The sequence below is a fragment of the Puma concolor genome, chromosome A1 (genome assembly GCF_028749965.1).
Source record: "Puma concolor isolate L17-30 chromosome A1, mPumCon1.1.hap2, whole genome shotgun sequence".
Taxonomy (NCBI): Eukaryota; Metazoa; Chordata; class Mammalia; order Carnivora; family Felidae; genus Puma; species Puma concolor.
The window spans coordinates 27,936,968-27,952,345 of NC_141667.1; the positions used below are offsets into that span (position 1 = coordinate 27,936,968).

General features: G+C 43.1%; 1 long non-coding RNA gene across 1 annotated transcript; it reads left to right on the forward strand.

Annotated features, from left to right (window-relative positions):
* Positions 1 to 1,264: 1,264 nt before the first annotated feature.
* Positions 1,265 to 8,038, forward strand: LOC147584059 (uncharacterized). The gene is made up of 3 exons (XR_015240690.1): positions 1,265 to 1,526; positions 2,587 to 2,788; positions 4,854 to 8,038. It is a non-coding gene; the product is annotated as an uncharacterized LOC147584059 (long non-coding RNA).
* The last annotated feature ends 7,340 nt before the right edge of the window (positions 8,039 to 15,378 follow it).

Sequence of the window (15,378 nt, forward strand, 5' to 3'; positions counted from 1 at the left end):
GTGAGGGAAACCTCAGAAACCTTTCCTGAAAAAGCACTTGAGTCTTCAGCAGGTTGTGAACTGTACTCATACATACGTAACTCCGTGCAATCAAGCCTTTTGATCCTGTTTTACAGAGTTACTCAATTTCACAATGAAAACAACATTGTGATGGTGATGAGGCAAGGGCTTTGGGACATCTGGTCAATTGGGACACAGTTTGGGATTCCCAACCACCCTGAACTGGTTTCCCCCTCTGTAATACGGGGGTCATTTCTTCACTGACAGCTCCACGGGTTGTGAAGTTCAAGCAAGATCGATAATTCAAATGTGGTTTGCAAACTGTGAATATAGGCACACTGAGGAGGCCAGAGTCTCACGTTTGATGACTGCAATCGCATAATGCATGTAAAAGCAATTGAAATTCCTCTTAAGGTGAACTATATTTCTAGACCTTAGTGTTTCTAATAATAAGTATCAGAAGAACATATTTTCGAATCCTAGGTTTATGTAACATCCTGTCTTAAGAACCACAAGAGAAGCCAGAAAAAGAAGAGTGAGCTTGAGCCACACTTGGAGTCAATTATCTGAAACACACAGTGGAGAGAGATCCAGAATACATGTCGCTGCTAGTGACTGGGCTGAGCAGTGACATAAGGACGCCACAACTGGATTTACAAAAGGGCAGCCCTCCATGGCAGTAACATTTTCCATTGGTTCACATTTCTCGCTTGACACTTGAAGTTCTCGTAATGTACTAGACCCTGGTTAAAACACACTCCTTTCAAAAAACAAACCAACAAGCAAACAAACAAAAAACTCGTCCAAATGCAGAAGGGAGTGATGAATAATGGTTCTAGGAGCAGGAGGAGCCTCCAGGATTTAGAGTCAGATCCTGAAAGAGAGGGAGCAAGCTTTGCTGGGGCCTGAAAGACAAAGGGCCAAATAACTTAAGGGACTCAGTTGCTCAACAAGTATTTATGGACTTCCTACTACGTGCCAGCTCCGTGCTAAGGACGCTACGCTGTTCAAAATAAAAATCCCTCTCCTCACGACCTGACGTTCTGGTAGGAAAAATGGAACAATAAACAGGGAAAAATAAATAAAAGAAAGACTTGCAAACCTGGCAGAGAATGACTGGGAGAGGGTTGCCACCTCTGACTGGGTGGTCTGGGCAGGGCCATGGCGGCGGGGGGGGGGGGGGGGGGGGGGGGGCGGCGCTGAGACCAGAGGGATGACAATGGGGAGACATGGGCAGTGCTAGTCCAGACAGAGGGAACAGCGAGTGCCCAGGCCCTGAGGGGGGAAGGTGTGGCACGCTCAAGGAAGAGACAGAGGCCACTGGCGAGAGCCCAGGGAACTAGGAAGAGACCGTGTGAGGTGATGTGCAGGGGAAGTGAGTGGCCAGATGTTACAGGGCCTTGCAGGCTGAGATAAGGAGTCTGAGCGTGATTCTGAGTGTGATGGGAACTACTGAAATGTCTGAAGCAGGAAATTGCTTGGTGGCGTTCAGAGATGACTTCGGCTTCGGTGGTTGGGCAGGAGAGGTGAGTGCAGGGAGGGGAGGATGCAGAGAGACTGGTGGGGGCCCCGGGAGCCCGAGTGAGCATGGACGCAGAGGGATAGGACTCCTCAGGAGTCAGCCCAGCCACATGGCCGTTGAGGCCGGCTCTGCGCTGAAACAGTTAGCCTGTTTGAATCTACTGTGCTGTCTCTACTGGCTGCCCAGTCTGCGACTCAGAGCCTCCACCCCAGGAATACCCTTTTCCTGACAATCTCCTGCCAAGTGCATCATTTGGCCACATGCGTCTGGAAGAGATGATGGCCAAGAGAAGCCGTTAACAAAAGAGGCTCCCGGTGAGAGACGACGAGGGGCCACGCACCCCTCCCTGGGGCCGTGCCCTTGGCATGACTCTGCGCTGACAGAGACTCAGGAGCAACCCCCTCATCACATCACATCCATTCGTTATTTTTACCTTCCTTTTCGAGGTTACGGATGGAAACTATTAAAGTTAGGGAAATGGCTGAAATAGTTTTTCCGCAGTCATGAAATTAAGTCCATACAAAAGCTCCAAGACTATTCGGCAGCCCCAAAGCTCACCGGGGCGGTGAGCCTGTCCCTATTTGCTATGAAAACATACGTGGGGACGGCTCTTTAAATTGATTGCTCACTGCGCCCAGAAATAAAAAATTCCCGCTTGTCACTGATCTCTTACAAAATTTGGAAGAAGCTGCCTTCCTTTGTGGGCAGGATTCACATAAAACCGTTCTCATTCCTTTGTTCACTCCGTGTTTGGTTGTAATTAAGTGTTTCATTCTTGAGGTTTTTGATCCACAGAGTCTCCATACAGAAGAAGTGTTACTAGAGACTGCGTTTTGCCTTTTTGAAACAGGGGAGCAGTCTCCCCACCCACCTCTGTCTGAGCATTAAATCTCAGGTGCCTCGAGTTGGACGGGGTCCCACTTTCTCATCCTTTGATATCTTTCCAGTATCCCAGTGTGTGAGACTCCAAAACTGGGAAAACTGTATTGTAAGTTTCTGAATTACTGCTGTTTGTTTATTTGATTGGCATCTATCACGAGTGCTTCTTTCTTCGACTTTCCTAGGTTGGGATAGACCGTGGACGGTAAAGCGGTGTATGGAGAGAAGAGTATTGTGAGAAAACCAAATATCTGAAGGGACTTATTTTTGGAAGTTTTGGAAATAGAGGGGAAGATGAGAGGCACTCACGAAGAAGAGCAGGAATTAAGATGATCTGGAAGAGGTTGAGGATTTCTCTCATTTAAGGAAACAGGATATCGCAATGACGTGAGTTGGGTTTTGTGACTCTTGGCTGGGAGATAATAAAACACAGTTAAGTTAGTTCAGAGCAAGTGGTCCTGCCTCCCCTACAGGTTGGGGTGGGTCACCTATGCTGGTCCCTTGCCCAAGCTAATCCCATAAATATGGCAAGAAGACCTCCAAAGGGGGTGATTGGAAAGATGATACAGATCATTTAAATTAATACATCATGGCCCCAAATTAGGATAGAAAGTGAACTTGGGCAATCATTTAAGTGGTATGACTTTAGGGAAAAGCAGTCTGGCTCAAAAATGTCCTCAAATCAGCCCAGAATTCTTATCAAGATCCTCTTCTGTGAGTTAGCCCCTTCCCACCTCCTTAGAAAAAGGCATGACATATCTGGGGTGAATAAACACGATACCATTATTACTCAGTAGAATTTTAATATGACTTGGTTTCCCCATATCAAGGGCATGAGGAAGAATGCAAGCAAGAGGGACAGTGCATTCTGACATTTTGATATGATTCAGGGGGATGGTCAGAGAGTGGTTTGCTGCAGGAGAGGACCTGGGACAGACAGGGTTTATCCCACTCAGAACTTTGCACACTGCTGGCCTGAAAGACAAACTCTCTCCTAGGACTCACAAATCAATCATTAAGCATTTACTGAGGACCTACTATGTGCCAGACAGTGTGCAATGTTCTGTGGACCCAAAGAGTTATCAAAGATAACATTCCTTGGGTAAACAGACGATTAGGACACCACCCATCTTCCCAACTCTGCATTCAGTGACATCGTGATGATATACGCAGCATGCTACGGGAGCACCAGGTGGGGTGCTCAGCCCAACTCTGAAGAAGGAGCGAAAGGTAACTAGGAAAGACTGAGGTGGTTGTAGCTGAGTCAAATTACTTTCTGTGTTACGAGATTAATTTCACTGCTTCTAAAATGCACTCTTCTCTACATTGTAACATCTCTGAAACTAGGATTCTTCTTATAATCCGTGGAGACATAGTAGCTGGTGGAGACATAGTAGCTATGGGCCAGGCAAGCTACAATGACATTGTCATCACACCCACAGGAAGAAACTTGCTCATTTTGACATCGGTTCATTTGAGTTATTTTCAACATTTAATGTGGAGTTTAACTGCTGTTCAAAATGTCTTCAAGAGGGGCGCCTGGGTGGCTCAGTCTGTTACCCATCTGACTTTGGCTCAGGTCATGATCTCCCAGTTCGTGGTTTCGAGTCCCGCATCGAGTTCTGTGCTGACAGCTCAGAGCCTGGAGGCTGCTTCGGATTCTGTGTCTCCCTCTCTCTCTGCCCCTCCCCCGCTCACACTCTGTCTCTCTCTGCCTCTCAAAAATTAATAAATATTAAACAAATTTAAAAATAAAATAAAATGTCTTCAAGAAATTACATAGGATTTCATGTTACAGCCGAAAGGTATTGTCTACACAGAAAAGTAGGGGAGCAGAGTGAAAGCCCAGACTCTGATATTAAGAAAGCAGATCTTCATCATTAGAAGAATGTCAGCAGCTCTGTGTTTGCTCACAAAGCAGCAAGTATTTTCCTAGATTCAAGAAGACACCCACAAGTAAATGAAGCTGTGTTACATTTTGTTGCTAAGATACCGAAGAAAGAATTGCCTACCACACACTTAGCAACACAGCTACCAGGAGGAATAGTTGCTAAGCCCAGGCGAGAAAGTGTCAAAGGAGCAGTGGCTAGCAGGACTGGCAGAGGACTGGCCTTAAAGCATTATGGTATAGTTTAAAAGTAGTGTTTTTCCCTTTATTGTGAGACATAAAGTAGCCAATCAACAGTGTCTTAATTTAATATAGTACAGGATTTGGATGCAAAGAACAGGAAACGTTCACTTAGCCTAAGCCCAATGCAGTGATGAGGTACAGCCAGTTCATACGAGCCCACAAAGGGCAAATGTATGTGCATGTCTCCCCAGCTCTGCATTTGGTAACCTCATGATAGCTTGAAATAGGCCACAGTGGGAGTATTTACACCCTAGGAATTGGCAAACACTAAAAATCAGGGCTTTGTTGTTTGTTTCTTTGTTTGTTTTTGTTTGTTTTTAGGGGGCTGGTTTACCAGAACACCACTGCCAAAGGGAGAATCTGTGGATCATACAGGAGTATCTCATGGAAGCTAAGGATTTGGAACCAGGTGATATAAAAGTTATCGGGAACAACGTGAACTTCTTTCTGTATTTTCCTCAGTCTCTCCAGATTCTTATCTGTTCTCAGATCTACACAGCTCTTCATTTTCCTCTCTCCAGATTTCAAGGCCATCTCTGGTCAAATCAGGTTTGGGTAAATTCATGCAGTGTATAGACCCACCTTTTCTAGAGCAACGGCTAGGGTAGGTTTTCGAGAAAAATGATGAGCATCTCAGGCTCATTCTTAAAAAAAAGTTAGGGTGAAAAAAAGTAAATTGGAAAGTTGTTCCAAGCAGTGGTAACTGTTTTTCGAGTTGTTACAGCAAAAAGTAGAAACCCGGCATGGCAAGGGATGAGGCTGAAGAGAGGGGCAAAGGACAGGGGTGAGGGCCTCATGCATCATGTTGACGGCCTTAGAGTTTGTTCTGCATATGACAGGGCTTCAAAGTCCAAAAGTATCAAGTCTGGGAAAACTGAAGTCTAGATGGTTCCAACAGACATACAGGGTCCTAAGAGGCGTCAGGCCGCGATGGGCAGGGCGCTGACAAGACAGTCAAAGTGTTGAGTTGTAGATGTGCCCATTGATTGCTTTCTTTCATGGCTTAGGCCTCGGTTTCTTCACCTACAAAGTGGAGATAAGTAATACCTACTTACTGACTATCTAAGGAGGCGTTGGGAAGACAAATGACATAATCTGTGTGGAAACCCTTTTAGGACTGTCAGACATGGTTTCAGCATAAGGTACTTACTCATCTGTAAAATGAGGGGGTTGGCCTCGATGGGATCTAATGTTCTTCTAGTTCTAAAGCTCTACAACTCTATTATTATCCTTATTATCTGACAATCATGCTAAAATTATGGGTTTTATGGATCTGAAACACCCTTCTCTCATCTTGCCAAGAAAACTTAATGTGAGGCTCGTAGCCTGGGAAATGCCACTTCCTAGGTGGTTGTTTCCACAGAAACACCAATAACCATAAAGTTGTGCAGGAATGTGAACCGTCTGGGTTTGAACAGGAAGAGGAAATTGATGTATAAGCCAGGAACAGAACCAAACCCCTAAAAAAGAATAGAGTTTCTCTCTGTACATTACATGTACAGAATGTAACCTAATCCCCCAGCTGATAACTCTCTGCTTTTTAAAATACTGTACATGACACTACCATGGAAACGCTGAATGATTTTAAAGTGACTTTAGAATACTGTGATAAAACACAGAGCTTTCGAACGATGAGGTCTAGAGATTTTTTCATTCCTAAATTGCCCTTCAGCCATGGTGGTTAGTGTTCAGTGACTCTCTTGTGTTTTAGAAAGGAAAGAGGAAACACAATCCTCTTTCTAGAAATATATCATCAGCAGTGGAGCAGTAACGATCGAATCGTTGCTGATGTTCACAGACGGCTTCCTGCGTGTCAGATCCTGGAGCGAGCGCTCTACTCACATCTTCTCATTTCATCCTCACAAAATCCCTAATGAGGCAGGCTCTCTTCTTGGCCCCATGATATAGACGAGAAACGGAGTCTCAGGGACGCCAATGGACTTACTCTTGGTCCCACAGCCAGTAGGCGGTAGCACTGCGATTCAAAGCCACAGGGCCTGGCTCCAGACTTCATCCTGTCATCACCTATGCTAGCTTGGCTCCGGCTGCTTACTATGATGTCCTAAAAACAGTTTTTCCAAAGCAAAAGATAACATGACATGTCTTGCGGGGTGGTTGGGAAAGGATCTCATTAGAGACAGAGGCTCTGTGATACTTCACTGACAACAGTTAAGAATGAATAATATGTTGAACATTTTCCTCGGCACGTAAAAATGGTCCATGTTTCCCAGAATGGCCAGGCTAAAACATCAGACACATCCCGTCTCGGGAAAGGCTCAGACTTTCAAAATGCCTTTTGTCTCATAAATACATAGGAGGCCTCCTTACCCAAGCTAGCAAGGATTTGGAGAGGAGGCGGGAATTCTCCATCCCAATCTTGGTCTCTCCTTAGCGGTTGACTAAGGCATCAACTGCAGCTCTTTCCTCCCACAGTTTAGGTCACAAAACCATGGACAGTGAATGAGACCCTGAGCAAAGGATTCTTTTCCCATCTTCCACGCAAAACCCTTCAATCAAATGTCTTCTTTTACTCTTGTACATTTAAACAGACTTTAAAAATACACTTAGAGAAAACAAACAAAAAAAAAGGCATGAGATTCTCCTTTTCTTTGGTTAGCCATAAATATTTGTGAGGCATAAAAGCCCACGGTAGGGAAGGAGATAATAAGGCAGCTCAGTAATATACTACTGCTATTTCTAGAACATAATTACCAAGGAAAGCAATCAAGTGGCATGCATTTATTGAGCATTTACTAAGCGCCCGGCTGTGTGGGGTAGAAAACAAGGGCAGTAAGGTCTTAATAAACAGATCCCTGGGAACTAAACATAGTAAAAGCAAAGAAGCAAACAAAATTTCTGTGTAAACTGTGAAAGCAAAGCTACCTAAGGGTAGGAAAAAACAAAACATTAAAGGGATGGAGAATTGTAAGGCTGTTCCTCTCTTGCCAAGACTTTGGGGGCCTTTTTCTCCTCAGGAGAGAAATCTCCTCCCCCAAATTCTCTCCACTTTCTCTCTCACTCAGAGGACTGTATATGGCTCCCTGCATCCCTGGCAAGGTTCTGAGTGCAGAGCCCCCTAATGAGCTCTACTCCAGCCAGCATTCATACAGGTTCTGTCACTCCGCTCCTGCCCCGGCCTGGCCAGGCACAGTAGGGTATGACCACCAGTCATTCACACTGATGGATGCATTGGCCAGTGATGATTCAGACAAAACCCATTCACACTAAAATGGAACTCTACTGTGCTTTCGCACTTGAAAGCTGTTTCCTTCAGTTGGGGGAGTGGAGTTTCAGATACCACTAAGCGGGTTTTAGGAGAAAGAAGGGGAGCCTTAAATCACCTCAGTTCTGCTTATCTAGCTGGGCCTGGAAGTCTCAGCTCAAATGTATCTTCTTCAAGGAGCCCTTCTGTGGCATCGGGTCTAACGTTGGTCCCGTTATGTTACGCTGTTTTGTTTTATTCACAGTGCTTACTATTATTGTAAATTATCTTGTTTATTTCTCTACCGGTTTGTTTGTTTGTTTTGGGGGGGGGACACAAGTGAGCAAGGGAGAGAATGAGGGGCAGAGAGAGAGAGAGAGAGAGAGAGAGAGAGAGAAGCGGGGCTCACCTGTAGCGGGGGCTAGAACTATGAACTGTGAGTTCATGATCTGAGCCAAAGTCTGATGCTTAGCTGACTGAACCACCCAGGCACCCTGTTAATTTCTCTATTGTATGTTACCCTGCACTTTCCTCTAAGTCCTATGGGAGATCTTAGTTTTTTTTCTACTCTGTCCCCAGCGCCTGACACACTGGCTAGCACATAACAGGTTATAAGAGTATCATGGTTGAGTGAAAGAATGAGTGAGTGAACAGCTGAGTAAATGAATATGTTTGACCACCTGATTTAGTTCCTCAGGAGTGGCTGATAGGACATATGCAGGCAGCTGGTATTTGAACCAAGAGTACCCTTTGGGGAAAGGAGAGTCTTTTCAATAAAATAAGTTTAGGGAAAACTAGGTAACCACATACAGAGAAGACTGGAACTGGACTCTTCCTGTGTACCACTCATAAAAATTAACTCAAAACAAACTAAAGATTGGGGCGCCTGGGTGGCTCAGTCAGTCAACTTTCCACCTTCGGCTCAGGTCACGATCTCACAGCTTGTGAGTTCAAGCCCCACTTCAGGCTCTGTGCTGACAGCTCAGAGCCTGGAGCCTGCTTTGGACTCTATGTCTCCCTCTTTCTCTGCCCCTCTTCTGCTCATTCTCTCCCTCTCTCTCCCCCACGCCCCCCCCCCCAACTCTTTCTCTCAAAAATAAATAAACATTAAAAAAAAAAAGAATTAAAGATTAAAATGTAAGACTCAGGGTGCCTGGGTGGCTCAGTCACTTAAGCATCCAACTTTCGTTCAGGTCATGATCTCACGGCTTGTGAGTTTGAGCCCCACGTCAGGCACTGTGCTGACAGCTCAGACAGAGCCTGAAGCCTGCTTCAGATTTTTTGTCTCCCTCTCTCTCTCTGTCCCTCCACTTCTCACACATTCTCTCTCTCTCTCAAATACAAATGAACATAAAAAAATAAAACATAAATAAATGTAAGAGTCAAGACTGTAGAACTAGAAAAAAAAATAAGGAGAAAAGCCTCTTGACGTGGATCTTGGCAATAATTTTTTTGGACATGACACCAAAAGAAGAGGCAAAAGTCAAAAGCAAAAACCGACAAGTGGGACTACATCAAACTAAAAAGCTTCTGCACAGCAAATAATCAACAAAATTGAAAGACAATCTACTGAATGAAAGAAAATATTTGCAAACTACATGTCTGTAAGAGGTAAAATATCCAAAATATAAGGAACTCATATAACTAAACACCAAAAAAAAAAACCCCAAACAACCTGATTTTTTTTAAAAAAATGGACTGAGGAACTGAATAGACATGTAGTGAATCATTATGTTGTACATCTAAAGTTAATATAATGTTACATGTCAATTACACCTCAATTTTAAAAAAAGGCATACAAGTGGCCAACAGCTGTATGAACAGGTACTCACAAATGTCTCTAACCATCAGGGAAACGCTAGTCAAAACAACAATGAGATACTGCCTAACACCTGTTAGAATGGCTACTATCAAAAAGACAAGTGATAACAAGTGTAGACAAAGATGTGGAGAAAACGAAAACACTCGTGCCCTATTGCTGGGACTGTAAATTGGTACAGCCACCATAGAAAACAGTATAGAGTTACTGAAGATCTTCAAAAAATTATAAACAGAACTACCATATGATCAAGTAATGCCACTTCCGGGCATATGTTCAAAGGAAATGAGAACAGAATCCTGGAAATATAGCTGCACCCCCCATGTTCATTGCACCATTATTCACAATAGCCACGACATGCAAACAACCTAAGTGTCCATCAAGAGATAAGTGGATAAAGAAGATATGGTATATATACATACGCAGTGGAATATTATTCAGCCACGAGAAAGAAGGAAATCCTGCCATATGCAACAACATGGATGAATCTCAAGGCCGTTACGCTAAGTCAAATGACTCAGACAGAGAAAGACAAATATTATGGAATTGCATACCTGTGGAATCTAAAAAAGCCAAACTCACAGAAACAGAGTAGTGGGGTGGTAAGCAGTGGGGTAGGAAGGTGGGGGAATGGGGAGAGGTTGGTCAAAGGGTATAAATTAGAAGAAGAATAAGTTCTAGAGATCTAATATACTGCATGGTGATTGTAGTTAATAATACTGTATTATATACTTGAGAGTTTATATGAGTAGATCTTGTATGTTCTCACCACAAAAAAGAAATGGTAATTATATGACATGATGGAGGCGTTAGCTAAAGCTATGGTGACAATCATTTTGCAATATGTAAATACATCAAATCACTATGTTGTAGCCCTTAAACTTACAAAGTGTTGTGTCAATTATATTCCAATAAAGCTTGGGAAAAGTGATTGGCAGGGGTTGGAGATCTGAAGGGTTGCATGCTGGTCTCTGTGCCTCAGACCAGGAATGGGCAAACTATAGGCCAGCTTGTTTCAATAAATAAAAGTGTAGTGTAACACAGCCACACCCATTAGTTTACTCATTGTGTAAGGCCACATTTGAACTCCAATGACAGAGTTGAGTAGAGAGAGACCATATGGACCACAATGTAAAAATATGTACAATCTGGCCCTTTACAAAAAGTTTGCTGACTCCCACCTAGATTTGCCCTAGGGGAGTTGAACTGAGGCTGTTAGATGCCCAATTTGTGAGCTCTTGGGGATGAAGGAGGTACTGCCTCTTTGTTATTAGTAAATGTTTCTCCCCTTTTATTAATATGCACTATCTCAGAATACAATTTTAAATAAAAAGTGTTTTTTACTTAAAATTAAAAAAAATTTTAAAGGCATTCAACAATGCCTGAAGACAATCTATTTATTGTATTACTCAAGACGGGCCTGGGCCCCCCAGGGTGGGGCACCTGGGTGGCTCAGTCAGTTAAGCGTCCGATTTCGGCTCAGGTCATGATCTTGTAGTTTGTGAGTTCAAGCCCCACGTCTGGCTCTGTGCTGACAGCTCACAGCCTAGAGCCTGTTTCAGATTCTGTGTCTCCCTCTCTCTCTGCCCCTCCCCACTCACCTTCTGTCTCAGAAATAAATAAACATTAAAAAATGTTTTTAATTTTTTTAAATGATAGGCCAGGTTGTGCCATAGTTAACAAACCTGAAAACCTCAACAGTTTAAAACAACCAAGTTCATCTCCCACTATTACATGTCCCATGTGAGTTGGCAGGAGCTCTTTACATTGTAGTCACTCAAGAACCCAAGGCTGATGGAGGTCTATCTCCACTCTACCTCCATGATTTCCAAAAACAGGGGTGGGGGTGTGGGGGAGGAGAATACAGTGAATCATACACAGGATTCTGAGGTTTCCACCTGGAAGTGACACAGGCTGCTTCCATTCACATTCCGTTACTCGGAGCAAGGCTCATGGCCACATCTCAGTCCACCAGAGTGAGGATATATAATCTTCCCACAGGAGTGGGCGTTGAATATTTGTGGGAACTTTATAACTGCTATCTACAATTGTTCTTTAAGTACTTGAGTTAAGGAAAAAAAGTAGTGGGTTAGGATTAGGACCATAGATTCTAATCCCAGGTAGAATTGGATCCACAGGAATTAAAGCGAGAATGAGGGGCCCCTTTCCTGAGTCCCCACCCCCTGAGGTACCTTGAGAAACCACAGGCTCCAAGTCCCACTGTTTAAAAAAAAGAAAACCCTGGAATTTGACACAGGCTGCAATATTCTATTAGAGATGTTATTAACTTTAACGTTTAAAACTCTATTGAGACCAAAATAGTCTGGCTAATCATATCCAAACAGTACACAGGAATTTAGGACTTTTTGAGTTGCTTTACATTTGTCTATAACTCTCAAGGCTAAAAAAGCTCTTTGGACGTCTAACTGCAGTGGGAGTGTTCCGCATTCCTCCACACACTGCAGCGTGCCTTTGGTGCACAGCGTAAGAAATGTTTGTCTCCCGAAGTTTCCATATCTGGGGTGGGGAACTGTCTGGCCTGGGCTTTCAACATCTTATTCATCTCACTCCTAGGAATCACTGCAAGCCCCAAGAGCCAAAAAAAGAAAAAAAAAAAAAAGAAAAGAAAAGAAAAGAAAGAAAGAAAGAAAGAGAGAAAGAAATGAAAAAAAGAAAGAAAAGAAAATGGAAAAGAAAAGAAAAAAGAAAAGAAAGAAAGGAGAGAAAGAAATGAAAGAAAGAAAGAAAGAAAAGAAAAGAAAAGAAAAGAAAAGAAAAGAAAAGAAAAGAAAAGAAAAAGTGAACGTTTGTGGTATAGATGGTGTAGGAGGCATAGATCATGACACAGCTGAGGAAAATCAATCCTCTGCCCCACGGGAGGCCTGAGTTAGAAAAAGAACACAAGGAGGAATTCTATGGAAAGAGAGCAGGGAGATCTTCTTTAGTGCTCTGGCCCAGGACTGAACTTGGTTCCGGTCAGTCAGCCAAGGTGACTGACGGGCTGCATCGCCAAGCGACACGTGGGCATCCTAGAGGAGTCAGAAGGGAGAGCATCAGTCCGTTTGGACCACGTGGTATCAGTTATCCAGTTGGTTGATTCTGACCCAGAAAAAGCAAAAGCTTCATATTCAATGACAAAAAACAGAGCCTTTTGATGAGTATTGCCAGAGGAGGGAAGGGGGTACTTACTGAAGGGAGAGAAGCAGGCTTAGTTCACCCTGGCTGTCATGGCAAAATACCGTGGACGGGGTGGCTTAACAGAAATTTCTTTTCTCAGTTTTGGAAGCAGGAAGTCCAAGATCCAGGTACTGGCAGGACTGGTTTCTGCTGAGGCGTCTCTCCTTAGCATGCAGACGGTCTGTCTGCCTGTGCACATGGTTGTGTCTCTGTGTGTGCATTTGCCTGGTGTATCTCTTCACCCTGATCATCTCTCGCTATACGGACAGTAGTCAGGTTGGGTTAGGGCCCACCCTAACTTACTTATCTCTTTAAAGTCCTGTTTCCAAAAACAGTCATATTTTGAGGAACTAGGGGTTAGGATGTCACCATATGAATACAGGGGAGACAAAATTCAGCCTAGAACATGGACTCTTAGAGCATATTAGAAAACTTGAAACTCCTCACTCTGTTCATATCAACAATGAATATCAAGTATAACTGCCCTGAACTTCCTGTCCTTCACAAAATCTCCTCTGGCAGCTCCTCCCAACACTGTGTGTGTGTGTGTGTGTCCGTGTGTGTGACTTTGATGTTTTGCTCAAAAAACATGCCAAAAACCAAGGGTGCAAAATGAATCTAGAGATTTAGCACACAGTGTCATCTAACCTGAGTTTTCCTTTCCAGGAACTTGTGCACTTGAATAGTGGTTTTTTTTTTTTTTAATGTTTATTTATTTTAGTTTTGAGAGAGAGAGAGAATGCAAGCAAGGTAGGGGCAGAGAGAAAAGAGAGAATCCCAAGCAGGCCCCACACTCAGTGCAGAACCTGACTTGGGGCTCAGCCTCATGACCGTGAGATCATGACCTGAGCCGAAATCAAGAGTTGGACACTCTACTGACTGGGCCACCCAGGGACCCTACACCTGAATAATTTTTTTAAATGCTGCCAATGTGATAAAATGTACGCGCAGCAGTTTCTATAATTTTTATGACCATCGAGATCTGTTCGATATAGAGACAGGCACTGAAGATCCCCTGAAGAGGCTTAGGAGTTCCCAGAGTATGAAGATACCTTCCCACATTCTATTGAAAATGCCTTTATTTTGTCCCTTGTCTTGGATGACAGTTTAGCAGGGTATACAATTCCAAGGTGATTTATTTTCTCTCAGCACTTGAAATGTTCCCCTGGATTCTGGCTTCTCTTGTTGCTGTTGAGAAGACTGGTATCTAATTGTTGTTCCTTTTTGGCTTATGTTCTCTCCTTTCTCTCTAGTTCTTTTTATGATCTGTCTTTAGCTTTCTAAAGTCCTCATTATAATGTTTGTAGTAATGGACTTATTTTTATTATCTTGCTTGGGATTTGATGTTCTCCAATCTGAGAAATCATGTCTGTCACCAATTTATGTTTTTCAGTTTTGCTTTGAATATTGCCTTTACTTCCCTCTGTCTATTATCTCCTTCTGGAACTCTAATTAAATATATTTTTAATATCTATATCTTTCTCCATATCTCTTAGCCTCAGTTACATACCTTCCATACTTTTATTTCTCTGTATAGCATTACAAGGTGATTCTTCAGCTTTTTCTTCCAATTTGTTAATTCATTCCTTAGCTGTGGCTCAGTTGTCATTTAATCCATGCTTTGCATTTTATTTAAATTTTTTTTAATATGAAATTTATTGTCAAATTGGCTTCCATACAACACTCAGTGCTCATCCCAACAGGTGCCCTCCTCAATACCCATCACCCACCCCCCCCGCCCTACCACCCCCATCAACCCTCAGTTTATTCTCAGTTTTTAACAGTCTCTTATGTTTTGGCTTCCTCCCTCTCTAACCTCTTTTTTTTTTTCTTCCCCTCCCCCATGGTCTTCTGTTAAGTTTCTCAGGATCCACATAAGAGTGAAAACATATGGTATCTGTCTTTATGACTTATTTCACTTAGCAGAATACTCTCCAGTTCCATCCATGTTGCTATAAATGACCAGATTTCATTCTTTCTCATTGCCAAGTAGTATTCCATTGTATATATAAACCACATCTTCTTTATCCATTCATCAGTTGATGGACATTTAGGCTCCTTCCATAATTTGGCTATTGTTGAAAGTGCTGCTATAAACATTGGGGTACAAGCACCCTTATGTATCAGCACTCCTGTATCCCTTGGGTGAATTCCTAGCAGTGCTATTGCTGGGTCATGGGGTAGATCTATTTTTAATTTTTTGAGGACCCTCCACACTGTTTTCCAGAGCGGCTGTACCAGTTTGCATTCCCACCAACAGTGCAAGAGGGTTCCCATTTCTCCACATCTTCACCAGCATCTATAGTCTCCTGATTTGTTCATTTTAGCCACTCTGACTGGTGTGAGGTGGTATCTGAGTGTGGTTTGGATTTGTATTTCCCTGATGGGGAGTGACGTTGAGCATCTTTTCATGTGCCTGTTGGCCATCTGGATGTCTTCCGTGTAGAAGTGTCTATTCATGTTTTCTGCCCATTTCTTCACTGGATTATTTGTTTTTCGGGTGTGGAGTTTGGTGAGCTCTTTATAGATTTTGGATACTAGCCCTTTGTCCGATATGTCATTTGCAAATATCTTTTCCCATTCCGTTGGTTGCCTTTTAGTTTTGTTGATTGTTTCCTTTGCAGTGCAGAAGCTTTTTATCTTCATGA